The sequence below is a fragment of the Orcinus orca genome, chromosome 15, assembly GCF_937001465.1.
Source record: "Orcinus orca chromosome 15, mOrcOrc1.1, whole genome shotgun sequence".
Lineage (NCBI taxonomy): Eukaryota > Metazoa > Chordata > Mammalia > Artiodactyla > Delphinidae > Orcinus > Orcinus orca.
Genome location: NC_064573.1, coordinates 18,741,496 through 18,756,562, shown reverse-complemented (window position 1 = coordinate 18,756,562; position 15,067 = coordinate 18,741,496). Strand labels below are relative to the sequence as shown.

At 38.3% G+C, this 15,067-nt stretch overlaps 1 protein-coding gene across 27 annotated transcripts in view; it reads right to left on the bottom strand.

Annotated features, from left to right (window-relative positions):
* TCF4 (transcription factor 4) overlaps positions 1–15,067 on the bottom strand; it is a 361,473-nt gene that overhangs the window by 185,739 nt on the left and 160,667 nt on the right. The window contains exon 1 of one of the 27 annotated variants that reach the window (XM_033421483.2): positions 13,236–13,355. The exons of 25 other annotated variants lie outside the window; for them this stretch is intronic. The gene's annotated coding sequence lies outside the window, so the exon portion shown is untranslated. Of the gene's footprint in view, positions 1–13,235; positions 13,356–15,067 lie in introns of those variants that run through there. One more of the 27 variants, XM_033421484.2, reaches the window with a different exon arrangement.

Below are 15,067 nucleotides of genomic sequence, written 5' to 3'. Positions count from 1 at the left end.
ATGCATAGAGAAGAGGGAAAGTAAAAATATAATTATAGGGGCTTCCCTGGTGGCGCAGTGGTTGAGAGTCCGCCTGACGATGCAGGGGACACGGGTTCATGCCCTGGTCTGGGAAGATCCCACATGCGGAGGAGCGGCCAGGCCCGTGAGCCATGGCCACTGAGCCTGCGCATCCGGAGCCTGTGCTCCGCAACAGGAGAGGCCACAACAGTGAGAGGCCCGCATACCGCAAAAAAAAAAAACAAAACTATATATATATATATATATATATATATATATATATATATATATATAATTATAGGACAACACAACATCGCTCACAAGTGTCTTCTGTGGAATAGTAGCCCGACAACAGGCTCCAAAAAACAAAAGGGAGGCAAATCAAAAGGCCCAGGAAATGTTACAAGCTGTCTATATCCCTCCCTGACAGGCAGAAATATACACTGTATCCTAGCATGTTAAAGCCTCTGAGAAGTCCTGCAGTGGAGACATTTAATTTCATTTAATATAATCTTTCCTAAATTTATTTGAATACACATACCTGCCCCATCTTTTTGCCTATTAACACAAGTTCAGAGGAATCTGAGAAACTACTACTTTAAAAAACTTAACATTTCAAAGCATGCACTGGGTTAATATATGTTGGTAATATTCTATCAAATAAATAAGTTTAACATTTGAATTTTATTTTAATTGACCTAAAAACATCTTTGTCTTGTTGTGATGTTTCCATGCAGATACACCTTTGTGGTTCTGACTAGCCGTCAACTTTAATTCTCCCTGATTCTAGCTTGGAGGTGGGAGTCTGGCTTTACAAGAAATCAGAAGCTGACGTTATTCTCCGGATTTCTAAAATTCAGAGAAGACCACTGGTTCTCTCCTGCAGAATCTTACTATTCCAGGAGGCATTTAAAAAACCCAAATTTAATAAACGTCATGCTAAAAGAGCTACGACTCAATTCCAGCAGATAAAATAGCCATTCCACAGCCTAGAAAATTCTCTTCATCCCCCTCTTCCTAAATTGAGAACAGAAAGAAAATTTTGGGGAAAAGTGATCAGGTACATAGTTTGCAGCAAAGGATGATGGGAAATAGGGGCCAAGCCATTTTACCAGGAAAGACTAGCATCAGTGCTCACTTTCACTGATGTTCTTAAATCATCAAAGTAGAACACTCAGTAATGATCTAGAGCTCTGACCTCAGAAAATTATGAGTTTGGGCTGCTTTCTGTCATTGATTCACCCCATCTCATCCAGACACTGCATTGCCTTCAAAGCAGCGAGTGTACCAAAATTCCAGATATACTGAAGAGTATCTCGAGGCACCACCCAAACTCTGTATTTGGGGCGATTCTGAACATGGTTAGAATCAATATTCAATTCTCCTTAAAGCCCTCACATTTGCAAAGCACTATATAGTGTGCAAAGTAATTTAACTTACATTATTTAAGATAACAACATCCTAAGAATTCCTTAGATGGGCATTTCAACCCCTATTTTTATAGAAGAGGTCACTAAAATTCAGAAAGGGTAACCCACTTATAACAAATAAGAGAGGTTGTACAGATATTAAGAGACGAAGCTAGAACATAAATTACCAACTCCTGTACCAAAGCCTGTTTTTACAATACGCCGCCTCTTCTTGGAGTATTCCAGATGTATTACTGGTTTCTATTGTGGTAACAAAGATGATTCCACCTGTCTTTTTCTCACTATGTAGCATAGCCCTCTCCTCAATTCGTAGTAAGTCAAAGAGGCATTCTCGAGTCCTTTGATGGATGAAAATATTAGAACTGGTAAACATTTTGAGTGACCACCCTCTGGGACACCAAAAATCACCTTCTCAATGCAAAATGAAAGTACTGCCTTATAGATTATTTCACCTACCCTAGACCAACAAAAGCCAGAATCATCCTCTTCCTCGGTGTCACTCTTAGGAGAAGTGCACACATTATCAAATGAGAACCCGTGAGTTTTATGCTTTCTTTTCCCAGTGCAGGAAAATCTTTCACTGAAAATAACACTAATTCCACAGAGTGTGCAATTAATCAACATAATCATGGGGATAACTTAGCTCTTTGGGGAGGTGTGTCAAATAACTCTTTAAGGCCACTAAAGTGCCACTTGAGCCACCAGAGTAATGATTTTCTGAATCAGCAATTTGTACAAGGGTCCCCTAGGGGCCTGAGGGACTAAGGCTAACCCCGAAATCAGTCAACTTACTTCTAATGCGTAACTTACCACTGGTTTTATGTGAATAAGATCTTAATGGCTCTGCCTGCCCTATTTTATATTTTTATTACAGTTTGTGCCTATGGTGACTGGGTATAACCAAGGCAATGAAAGACTTTGTGAGGGCCTCTGAAGAAACAACATATGCATTTGAAATCTTATTTTTTATTTGAAATACGTAATAGTTTTTCATGTAAAACTGAAAAAGGTCAATCTTGCGATACACACTAAAGGCATCAAAAGCAAACAGAAATAAAATATTTTTGTTGTACTCTTAAGAGGAAAGGAAGATACAGGATGGGTGTGGAGAAAAGCAATCTCCTGAAATTCAATTCTATGGCCCAAAAACCCTGCCCATCATGAGAATCATCAGTAAGACTTTTCTTAAAACAGATTCCTGGGTTCTCTACCCCAGGGGACTTACATTCAGTGGAATGTGGTCCAGAATCTCTGTTTTTTTAAAATAAAACTCCACTGGTTAGTCTAACAAGCCACAGACAAGAGTAACCAATTTAAGTGAACAGGTTCAGCCTTCAAGGTTACTTTAGGTGAAACTCTCATAAACCTGGTAAGCTGGTAGATAACCAAAAAAAAAAACCAAAAAAAAAAACAATGACTATCTAATCCAACCTATTTAATTGGATTTTTAAAAAGTAAACAAGTGTTGATCTCCAAGACCCTTTCAGACAGTTACATTTTGTGGGTTAGAGAAACCTCTTCCTGGCAGTGTGCTAGGCCTCTACATTTGTTCATCTCTGCTCATGAAGACTGGTTGTGTTAAAGAAATTCAGCTCACATTACCAAGTAGATGGCCCTAATAAACAACAGAATTCCAAGACATAAGTGTCCTGGAGGTGAAACGACATTCCTTCTATCCGCCCCACTGGCCACTGCTCTGAAAGTATCTCTTCTCCGTTTCTACCCTAAGACAGAGGTCGCCTTTAGACTCCAGGATCAAGCTCTAGTGAGCCAGACCTGGTTTGTTAACCTAAAAGGGCCCTTCCACCCATATATTCCCCACATCCACGCTCTACTGAAGGCATTACAAGTCCATGCTGGGGGAGAGAATCCGGTCCTTTGATCCCTCTGGAGGAGATCGATGGCATTTCTGGCCAGATGCAGCACAGACGATATCATATGAGTAAGACTTCGTTGCCTGGCTCGATTATTTGGAATTAATCAGCAAATTTTAAGAAAATCAGCAGCTACGTTTCACTGTGCAAATTGCTTTTAGCAATAAATTATGTGCTACCCATTAAACTGATGTTCTAACAGAGTCTTACTAATATTAAATGTAAAAAATAATAATGACCAAACTCTGAATTTGGCATATCAGAACAGAAAACTGAGGAAAAGGTTTAGTATTATGTTTGTTATAAAGTGTCTACGTAGGAAAATTACATATTTTAGCACCAGGGCATGTAAGAGATGGCCTCGGTTTTCAAGCTCAGCTCACGACTAACAATTAGAATATAACCACTTAAAGAAATTACATGCATTTGATATGATACTCAAGAATGCACAAAAATAAAGGAGGTGGAGGTCTCATGAAAATTTTAAATACAGGTTACACATACGTATGATACAATAAGTATTATATATACACATAAGTATATAAGTAACATTTCTAACCCGAGACAGAAGATAATCTAAATGTCATCTATAGATGTATCTGTAATATATTAGATAATCATTTCTCTAGTCTTAGACTATATAGGTTTTATATTCCCTACGTACACAGTACTGAGAAGTTGGGGGTGAAACAGCCCACAATTCAAAATACAACTCAGGGCATTCACAGAGCAGACAAAGAGTAGGAAGAATGCTAACCACTGAGGCTGCCCTTCAACATCAACTTTAAAAGAATGGCCCCATGACAATCAAGCTAGGGAGGAAACAGGACCAAACTACTCAGAGTCCAATTCCCCTGTTAAAGGAAGGTGATGGTTCACAGACAGAATTACATAAACCACTAAGTTCCACACTGTGATGTTTAAGAAAAACCTTCCAATTACTGAATATACAAGCATGACTAAATCAAGGGAGGAAGGCGGGGGCCATAGGAAGGAAGGGGAGAGGCAGAGGAAAGGATGATGAGGGAGAAGACAGAACGGAGGAAGGAGAGAGAAGGGGAGTAGTCAGAACAGTGGCCGCATCCTATCAAAAATGTGCAAGAAAATAAAATCTATCACGTGGAATAGATGTTTACAGACAGCAATTTTCAGCTCTGAAGCTTGCAAAAATGATCCTCTGAACAGCTTTGAAAGAGGTCCAAAAACCATGAGATACAGAAATAAATATTTGTAGGGTAGCTCTGTGTACCTACCACGTGTTGGCTGATGGTACGTCAACGACGAACGTTACTCCCAAGAGTTAAGAGTTTAGATGGGTGAAATGTTAGGGAGCAAAGCCAGTAATGTACATAGTCAGGGGTATAATGGGAATAATGAGAGAGCACCTAACACAACCTCAGTGTGGTAATAGGAGACAAGAGGAAAGATGTAGATTTGAGATTCCACGCCAGATACCGTTAGAACAGATTTAGCGGGAAATGGGTATTTGTTAGAATGCAGTTTGCAGTTATTTGACAATGTTAAACAAAACAAAGTAAATAAAAACTAACACTTACATGATTTAACCAAAACAAATTTTAAGGTAACTGGTACCTCAGATTGGAAAGATGGAAAACTGGGAAAAACTTAGATGACATTTCATCTAAGTTTCTCTAGCTCTCTAGCTCTAAGTTCTTTGATCATTCCATACGTTTGGGAGGTGATTTGGGAGTTTTTTGATGGAATCTGCTTACAAATTAGAGAAATTTGCAAAAAAAAAAAAGAATTGTAAAGATCTAAACGAAGCACCACAGAGTAATCACCTGGATTCGATCAAGTCATTTCGGAGAGATGCAGAAATCACTTATACATAATTAATTTTATAAAGAATTTGATGGAAACTTGTCAACAAAAATTGCTGCTATTTTAAAGGCATATTCATTATACAGAGCCCTGGTCTTCACTACCAAGACCCAAGGATACTCTCCACCCAAGCAATGGCGGGGAGGCAAGATGTTCCCTCTGTAACCGCCCTTGTATAACTTAGTCCTGCGACCTGAAACTATCAGGGATTTGCTCCGTTAACATCTTACACTCTATAAAAAACAACCAAAGCAGCCAAACAAAACAAAAAAAGGTTCCACTCAAACTCTGATTCTCAACGTCTGCCAGGAAGAATAGCTTAATTTGGTCTGCAAGGAAACCAAAAATGCCTTTACAGAACATTAGGGTGTAAATACAGGCTCATTTTCCTTCACAAAGCAAGTGAAAACAGTCAAGCCTATAAGGGAGTTCTCTATGAGGCATTAGCTACTACATACAAGGAGTCACGTTTCAAAATTTCAATGATTTATCCTTTTCAAGTCCATTTCTAACTCAGTAAACAAGAATTCTTCTTGAGTATAATCAGGCCAGGAGGATCTACAAAAGCAACGGGAATACGATTAACGGTCACCTGAAAGCAACCACTTAATAACTCAAGAGTGGCATATATGGGCTTCCCTGGTGGCACAGTGGTTAAGAATCCGCCTGCCAAGGCAGGGGACACAGATTTGAACCCTGGTCTGGAAAGATCTCACATGCCGCGGAGCAACTAAGCCCGTGCGCCACAACTACTGAACCTGAGCTCTAGAGCCCGCAAAGCCTGTGCACCTAGAGCCCGTGCTCCGCAACAAGAGAAATCACCTCAATGAGGAGTCTGTGCACCGCAGCGAAGAGTAGTCCCCGCTCACCGCAACTAGGGAAAGCCTGCACACAGCAACAAAGACCCAACGCAGCCATAAATAAATAAATAAATTTATTTTTTAAAAAGAGTGGCATATACTTTACATGCTATTTGAGCTATTGAGTCTATTTAGCCAAAGCAAACTCCCCCCAAAAAACCCCAAACAAAACCCCTTCATTTCCTAATAAAAACAAATTAACTTCCATACTCAGTATTAACCTACAACTTTATAATCACTGCAAATATCTGATTGTGTAAAAATATCAAAACAAAACAAAACAAAAAACAAAAAAAAACCAACCTTGAAAAGTAAAAGAAATGAAGAACCCCACATACCAGTCATTTCAATGTGAGCCAGCAGAGGGCACACAAGCCCCAACAAGAGCTGGCTCTGGCCAGGCACCACCCAAATTCATTTAGGACTAACCCTGACCAAAATTTGAATACAGAGAGGGGGGAAAAAAATCATCCTATCGGGGCATCAATAAAACAAATGTGCTCAGTTTAGGATTAGTAAGAAATATACAGTAGTACACTTTATGATTCAATACTGACTTTAACAGAGATTTCTTAACTGCTTCACGGAAAGTTGTTCATTAAAAAGAAGTAACTCTTCTTTGTATAGAAGTGAGGTTATATCAGTTTTCAAGGCCACTGTAGTTTTTATAGATCTATATGAAGAATTATCTAGAAAACATGAATTTGTAGAAGTAAATTAAATGTTAGATTTCTAATACATAAACACACATGTTTTGGGAAGTGTATTAAATTACCCTTTGCCAATAGACAGTTTCTTTTAGAGTAATTCCATGTGTCATATACAAATCTATTAATTTTTGTAACCCTAGAGCAATCGAATATGTACCGTTTTATGGTTAAATTGAGATACATACGTTACTTATTTTCCCACTGGTTTGTGCTTGATTGATTATTTGTAAGTTGTCTATTCTGGGTCTTTGTATTATAATATTAGCTTTGGGGTTACAGTAGATTTTGCCAGAAGAGTATCTCGCAGCTATGTATGTACATGTACGTGTAGAAAGGGTGCTGCTTATTCTTTTAAAGGAAGGTATCCTATAGATGCAAAAGTCACAAACTCCTCCTAGCCCTTTCCGAGCTTTTGATTTCAGAAACAATATCACAAATTGAAAAGAAAATATGAATTACCTCATGAAAGCAACAAATTAAAACCAACCTCAGATACTGTATTTTTTACATTTACAGATAAAAGTTAAATAATCCACAGGATGTCCAATCTCTCATTTCAAGTGCATTAGAATAAACAGAAGGTTTCAAGATGGAAAGCTTAGTAGGATAATTAACTGCTACTTGTCTATCCACCTAAATGATCATTTCAACCCCACCTCACTCACTAAACAAAAACAATGAAGCCATGTAACATCGTCATCAGGTGATTTTTTTTTAAGCATTCTCGGTAGATTTGAGAGTTGAACTTAATTTACAGCATCTACCAACCAGGTGGTATAGGTTACATGTAGGTCATGATAAATAACACTTATCTTTTGGCCGATGTGGCTACACCCTTTTTGCATAAGTGAAAATGATGATGGTTTATTATTCCAAAGCACTCAGTTCTGAAATGTTTACACAATTTGTGAAGTCCAGGCAAATTTAAATGATTCTGACGTGCAGCCTGCTAAGGCCAGTGATGGGGATAATGCCTCTTTACGTGGGTAAAATTTTGTGGCATATAGGTCACTCTCTTAAGGGGAATCAACTGTGTGTCTCTTCTTTGCGTTTCCACCACAATCCTTCATCCTGCAGCCTGGAGCTGAGAGTGAAATGCAAGAAAGGAGCCGAATGCTCAAAGCAAAAATCTGCTTCCAGGACAATCCATTATATCTGACAAGTTAAATGTTCCATGGTAGGCCATATGGCATCGGAGCAGGCCCGACGATGGAAGAGGGGAACTCAGCAAATGCATCACAATTAAGGAGTTTGGCTACAGACTTTCCTTTGAATTACTTTTTTAATAAATTTTAAATGTTGTCCCCCCGATTTGTAGCTGAATCCCTTCTCTGGGATAATTTTTAAAGGAGTCCCACAATTTCTTTCTCATCTCCTGACTGTCAATGCTGAACTCTGGAAGGTTAAGGCACACAAGGCCATTTTTATCAAAGGAAGCTTCAAAGAGGAGGACCTGTAGCCTCATTTCAAAAATTTCCAGACAAATTATATGTAGAGCCTCTCTGTTCACTAGATTAGAATAGATGTCAATGAAACTGGTCATTAGAATGAGACATTTACATTAAACTGATAGAATGTTAAATGAAACCACTTTCCATTTTCAAGTCCAAAAAACCTGAAAAGCTGTATAGTCACAACTGGCACGTTTCTGTTTCTTCTGTAGTTTACTTAATATTTACCAGATTAATGAATTAACTGAAGACTGCCTTGGTTGAACTTAGCTCCCCCTAACACCTCACCAAAAAAAAAAAAAAAGCTGCCTACTTCTGCTAATACCATGTTCCAGAGACAAGTCTTAGAAGCTTTCTAAGACACTGATTAAAACCAGGTTGTCTATAAAAATAAATATTTGTTCTTAGAAACAATGTAATGTAAATATAATTTGTATTATAATCAAGGTATGCATTTATTACTTTAAGGGAGAAGAAGATGAAATTAATGAAATGACCAAAATAGCATCATTAGACCACAGTATTCCATGACACCATTCGTCTCAGTAAAGAAAACAAATCCTTTCCGAAGAATTCTCAGGAAGAGAACTGAACTTGTAATAAAAACAGAAAAAGCTTTCTACAGAAGTATCCAAACTCATCTGGTCCAGTGTCAAACATCAATTTTATCAACACCCTCACTTCCTGGGGAGAATGCCTTCTTGAGCAAATTTACATATTATATGATGCGTGTGTGAGTGTGTTTGTGTCTGTGTGTGTATAAATTGTAATGGTAGGTTTTTCTAAACAATAATGACTATCGTTTAAGTATTCACACTGGTTTACAAACAAGAAATCCATAGTGATTAAGAGAAACATGTATGCATCTTTCTGAACGAGAAGACACTAAGACTCATTTCCCTAAACTATTTTCAGTCTCCATTTCTCCAGAGGGTCACTATTTCCCTCAAATGTACCCGCTTCTGCCTTAATTAAGAATAACATTATTTCAAAGAGCATATACAGATACTTTATAAAAATGGATCACTTTGCTTTATGTTTAAAATTATGAACATATTTTCCGGTGGTCCTAAAGTTACTATTTGTTACTGTACTCTTATATTTGCATCTCCTTATTTTTTAATATGAGACAATTTATTGAATTACGAAGATGCTTATGTGGGTTATGACTGGCAACTTGTATTAAAAATCAACTGTTACAGCTCTTTGTATTTTACCAAGTGCTTTCACATACATGCTCTTATAAGCTTCATCATAATTCTGTTAGATAGGTATCATTATTATTATCATTACTTTCATTCTATATGTAAGAAAAAAGGGAGACTCAGAGAGGTTAATTTATTTGTCTTAGGGCACACAGCTATGAAATGGAGGAGCCACATCTTTTGCCCAAGCCTACCTCTAATGTCAGCATTGTACTGACATGCCATACCATATATTACACGAGGAAGCATGACCATTAAAAAGATACAGGCAAGTATTACTTAGGAATATAAGTACACTTTTTACACATTTTCACTTCTTATTCAAGAAAAGTAGCCACGTTTTTTGGTATTGTGATAGAATCCTATGCTTGGGTTTACTAGGAGGAATGAACACATACTCAACACACAATTACACTTACACACGAGCACATACACACACAAAATGCAGCCAGGCACACCTCAACACCAACAGAGTGCATCGGGCCGTTGTGTACTGTAGATCCTACTTCTGTGTATCCAGATCCACATTTTTATTACTAAGTAAAATGTCCAGACGGCAAAATAACACCTGATCCGAGGGATTTTTAAGTACAGTAATTGTCAACGTTCAGCCCCTACACTGTTAACAAAATTGGCCTGCCCTGAGTTTTATATTTGCTGTTTCCAACCTATCAGTGTAATGCAGTTAAAACTTTAATAATCTGAACACCAGTATGTCCACATTAAACTCTTTACCAAGAAAAAAAGAGGAAGATCTGATATTTAAATCATCACCATTAAGAGAAAGCTTACACACAGCACAGGGAGATCAGCTCGTGCTTTGTGACCACCTAGAGGGTGGGATAGGGAGGGAGGGAGGGAGATGCAAGAGGGAGGAGATATGGGGATATATGTATATGTATGGCTGATTCACTCTGTTATAAAGCAGAAACTAACACACCATTGTAAAGCAATTATACTCCAATAAAGATTATAAATAAATAAAAAGAGAAAGCTCATGGACTCCAGTAGAACCGAATGTCACAACACAGCAACACAACTGGGTTTTATGGGGGAAAAATACATAAAGGAGGAAAAGAATGAGGCACTTTCCCTGCATCTTTTGTTTCATAGGTTCACTAAATCATAAACAATTTTTGGATATATTTGTGTCCTTTAATTTGGGGGGAATTTTTATACCACACACAGGTACAGATCTTAATCATTAAGCAAAATGTTCATTATCTTATAAGCTTTTTAAAAATATGGATGCGGGCATGACCCCTGAATGTCAGGTTAGGCCTTACTCGTGCATAATATACTCCGGGAAATCACAAATGCTTTTAAAATGTTTAAAGCAGTGACTTCCTAATCCTAAGTGGATTCTTTTTTTCTCAGATAAACATTTTTTTTTTTTTTGCAAATATCTAGGCTGTTTTGATACGCAAATGTTCTCCTAAACATTTCCACCAGCCAGCCACTGAAATCTCTCCACAGACCCCAACCAATGGGAAAGTTTGCAAGGGAAACAGGAGAAGCAACTGGATGAGAATCCTGCCAGGAATCCTGGCTTCATGGGCCACAAACACATGTGAATTTTGTTGCAATACCTGAAAGAAAGCTTGTGGATATTTTAGTGAAACAACTCCTTTAAAATTCTCAGTCATGGGGCAGTAATTCTCCCTGATTTAAGCAACAGCTTCTGGGGAGGGTAAAACTGATCACCCACAGGTTTCCTATTTCAGAGTTCAGTAACTCCAGGAAACATGGCTTGCTGCTGGACAGTGAAAATCTCATCACTTAAAAAAAATTACCCAAAGGAATTAACATCTGCAAAACAGGAAACAGAAAAAGCAGCCAACAGTACCACGACTAGGGTCCCAAATCTGAACAGGTATAATCTTAGTGGATCACTTTCAAAAATGTTCTCCCAAGGGAATAAACCAGGGAAGATGCCCCTAGAGCCATCTTTATTATGTAAACAACTCGGGAAATAATGTATTCAAACAAAGGATTTTTCTAGAAATAAAAACAAGAGGATAGCATTCAAAAGGAACTTGTAAATACAGTACGATTACAATTACTATGACTGAAAACAATCTCCAATACTCCCTTTCCCTTTCATGCTCTACTGTGTAAACACCCCCAAAACCTGCTTTGAGAAATAACGGGATTCCTTGATAACAGGTCAACAAATCATTTCAAAGCATCTCCAGTTTGCTCAGGCACAGAAGCCACCAGAGGCTAACCACACTGAAAACAAAACCAAATTTCAGGATTCCGGTTGCTAACACCAGGCTGGGCATTACTGAGAAAGGTAGGAGTTGTGAATTTGGTGGGAGGAGAAAACTAACGGTGAATTTATCAAAGCCAGTGGATCGTTGAGCTTCTACAATTAAAATGATCTGCTTCTCCACCACTAACCTGCTGATCGACACTTGTTCCTTTACTTCTCCCATCAATTCCTCATTTACACATATTAAAAGCAGTCAAAGATTTCATCAGATGTGGTTTTGACAAGAACAGCAAAGTGCCTAAAGCCACAGATTTTAATTGAGCCCAAAATACTGATTTGGGGCAGGGGGAGAACCAATCACAGCAGGAAACGCTTTAAAAGAAAAAGGGGGTTGGTGGTGAGGAAACATCATCTTGAGTAGTTACTCTGCACTCAGTTGTACTGTACGAAAAGAAAATAAAAAAGTTATATAAAATGTCAGAATTAACCTATCGTTTCAGATTGTTTACAGGTGAATTTCTACCATCTGGATGGGCAGTTTGCCCACATCAAAAACAAGTAAACTAAAAGAAAAAAAAACCTTCTTCTGCCTGCTATTTTAACACAATAGATTTTAAAGGAAAGGGGACAGATTCACTCACCGTAATCTCCAGATACTGACACACACACATTTACACAACATGTGTGTACACTCACACATTCATATACAAACTGTGACAAGACGAAAGTTGGAAAAAGCAAGAAATTGAAATAAAATTCTGTTTCTCAGATCTCTAAAAGATTAATAAGGAATAAAAATCTAGTCATTCTTAATTGCATAATAGGAAAAAAAGATTCACTTTAAAATTCTTATTAAATAACTCTCATTAAATAACTCACTCTCTATTTCACTGAGATACTCTAAAAAATAAAACCTAGCATATCAAAGTTTCTACCTTCCCCTAACAAGGCATATTTATATTCTTTCTTTATGCTGGGCTAGCAACTTGGGGAATTATAACTTAACTTTAAATAAACAGGAAACTGCATCTTAGGAACTGCCTGAAGTTGTTTTATATTATTTGAGAGTAAAAATGCTTATTAATTTGACAATTTTTAAAGAAATATGCTTTCATTCTCCCCTTATGCAAACCTTTCCTTTAATCCTTATACAAACCTTTTTTTTTTTAAACATCTGCCTCAGCAAAAAGATCTGACGTAGTAATAATCATTTTTTAACCTGAAGATCAAATCTTACATCCAGTCAGAACTATGTTTAGGTTTTTTCTTTCTAATGTCAAGAGTGAGATAGAAGTTTCGGTTTAACTTTAGGCTAGTCTAACAAATCATGGTACCAGGTTGGCACAAAGTGGTTATTTGCCAATCTCCAGTCACACATTCTGAAAGCAACACACAGAGGGTTTATAAATTAATAGCTCTCTGTACTGAATGCTTGTCCATATCTCTGGTTCTGGGGTTTCTGGGTATCCATTTGGATTGTACAGGGTCTCTTAAAATTACGTTTGAAGCCCAACACTAAACCTGAAGTGTTGAGTGAGAGAATTATGGGCACATTCCCAAACTCTTACATTAAACCACAAAGGGAATATATTAAAAAGAAAAAGCACAGAAAAAAAAAATCGTCCAAAAAAGAAAAAAAAAAACTCACCCTGAATAGACAAACAGAATACTTGCTTTTCTTTCGACCTTATGGGTAGCACACGGAGGGAGGCACCGGAAGATCGAAGCACAAATACGTGATGAGGTGTCTCCAAAAAGCATGAGGATGAATAAACTGTCGTGCCGTAAATTTGCCAGCTAGAGGACAGAACACAACACGCTGGGGCTTGGCTGTCCTAACATGTTTTACTACGTAAATTTAAATAGTCTTGAAAGGGAAAAGAAAAGAGGGGGAAAAGTAGAGGGTTTTTTCCTTAATATTACAAAAAAAAGTTTGCCAGAAATTCTCATACTTGGGTCACAAATAAAAGTACTTTCAGGGCTGTTATTAAAAAAAAAAAAAAAAAAGAATCTAGTTCTTAGGCTAAAACTCATCACATGTTTCCTATGATGGAAATTTAGGGGGGTGGTTTAAAGAGTTAAAGACTCCCTACCATTAATTTGCATCTGGTGCTTTTAGTGTGTGTGTGTGTTTTTTTCTTCCCTGAAAAGTTGGCAGAGCTGCCGATTTTCCATAATGCAAGCATTTGGGAATTGTGAGCGGAATGAAACCGATCCAATCTCCTGACTGCGACATGAATTTTCATTAATTACAACCTTGTCAGCAAAAGCATTATCAAAGCTGAATATGAAAATGCTAATGAGTCCTCATTTGCATATTTTTCTTTGTTGGAATGTCATTAATTATTACATTTTATGATGATGAATGCAGCTGTCGAAGCTCTCCGATGCATAATTAGCCATCAGAATGCCAGGAGCCGATCAGCATTTTTGGGTGAAAAAAAACAAATTTCACTTGTACTCGTCCCCCATCCCAACACCACCCAACACACAGACACACACAGACACACAGACACACACACACACACACACACACACACACACACAGCCCTGATGACGACAGTCCTGAGGCCGGACTTTGGGGAAGTTGAAAAGGGCTTGTTTAGAGGGAATTCATTTTTGCTTTAAAATTATTTTGGTTTTAGCCGATAACGGTCTTATACAATAGAAGCAGCTCTTAATAAAAAAAAATCGTTATTCCAGCTTAATTAATGCCACGCTTAATTATAACACCATGATGTCAGCGGTTTTAATTAAGTATTGGCTCCGTTACAAAAAAAAAAAAAAAACAACTCCCCGCTGCAGTAAGAGTCACAGATTTGTGCAAATCATTTCTGCAATTTTTTGGTCTTCTGTGGTTCATGAACTATTCGGATATTAACAGGCAGCATGAAAACTCCAGGCACACACGCGTGCGCAGGAGGGCGCACACACATGCGTGCGCACACACCACACACACACACACACACACACACACAAACCCCCAAGCAAAGGGGGAAACCCAGACTTTGCTGCTACATTACTTGGATACACTTTAGAGCTTACCTACTTGACCATTTTTTTGAGCTAAAGTGTAAGTGAAGATGACAAAACATAGCTCATCCTCTCTCAGCCGCTGGGAACGGTGTTTATAAGTAAAAAAAGAAAAACAACACAGAGCAGATGGGACCATTACACATGACCAAACCAATCAATCACAGATGAAGGGCCCAGGTGCAGCGCAGCCGTGCAACAACGCACCATTTCACAGTCTGTCAGACACACACACACGGTCGTCCATGAGTGACCCTCCTCGGCCCCCCCCGGACCTCATCTGGAGCGCTGCTCCCCTCTCGCCTGCCTACGCTCCAACTGACATCTTCATAATCGCCCTGTCTTTCTATCTGCTGTGGCTCCTGTGAAGAGAGGAGGATGGAAGGGCTGGCGACTGGGGGGAGGGAGTGGGAAGGGAGACTGGGGAGGGGAGATAAGGACAGGGGC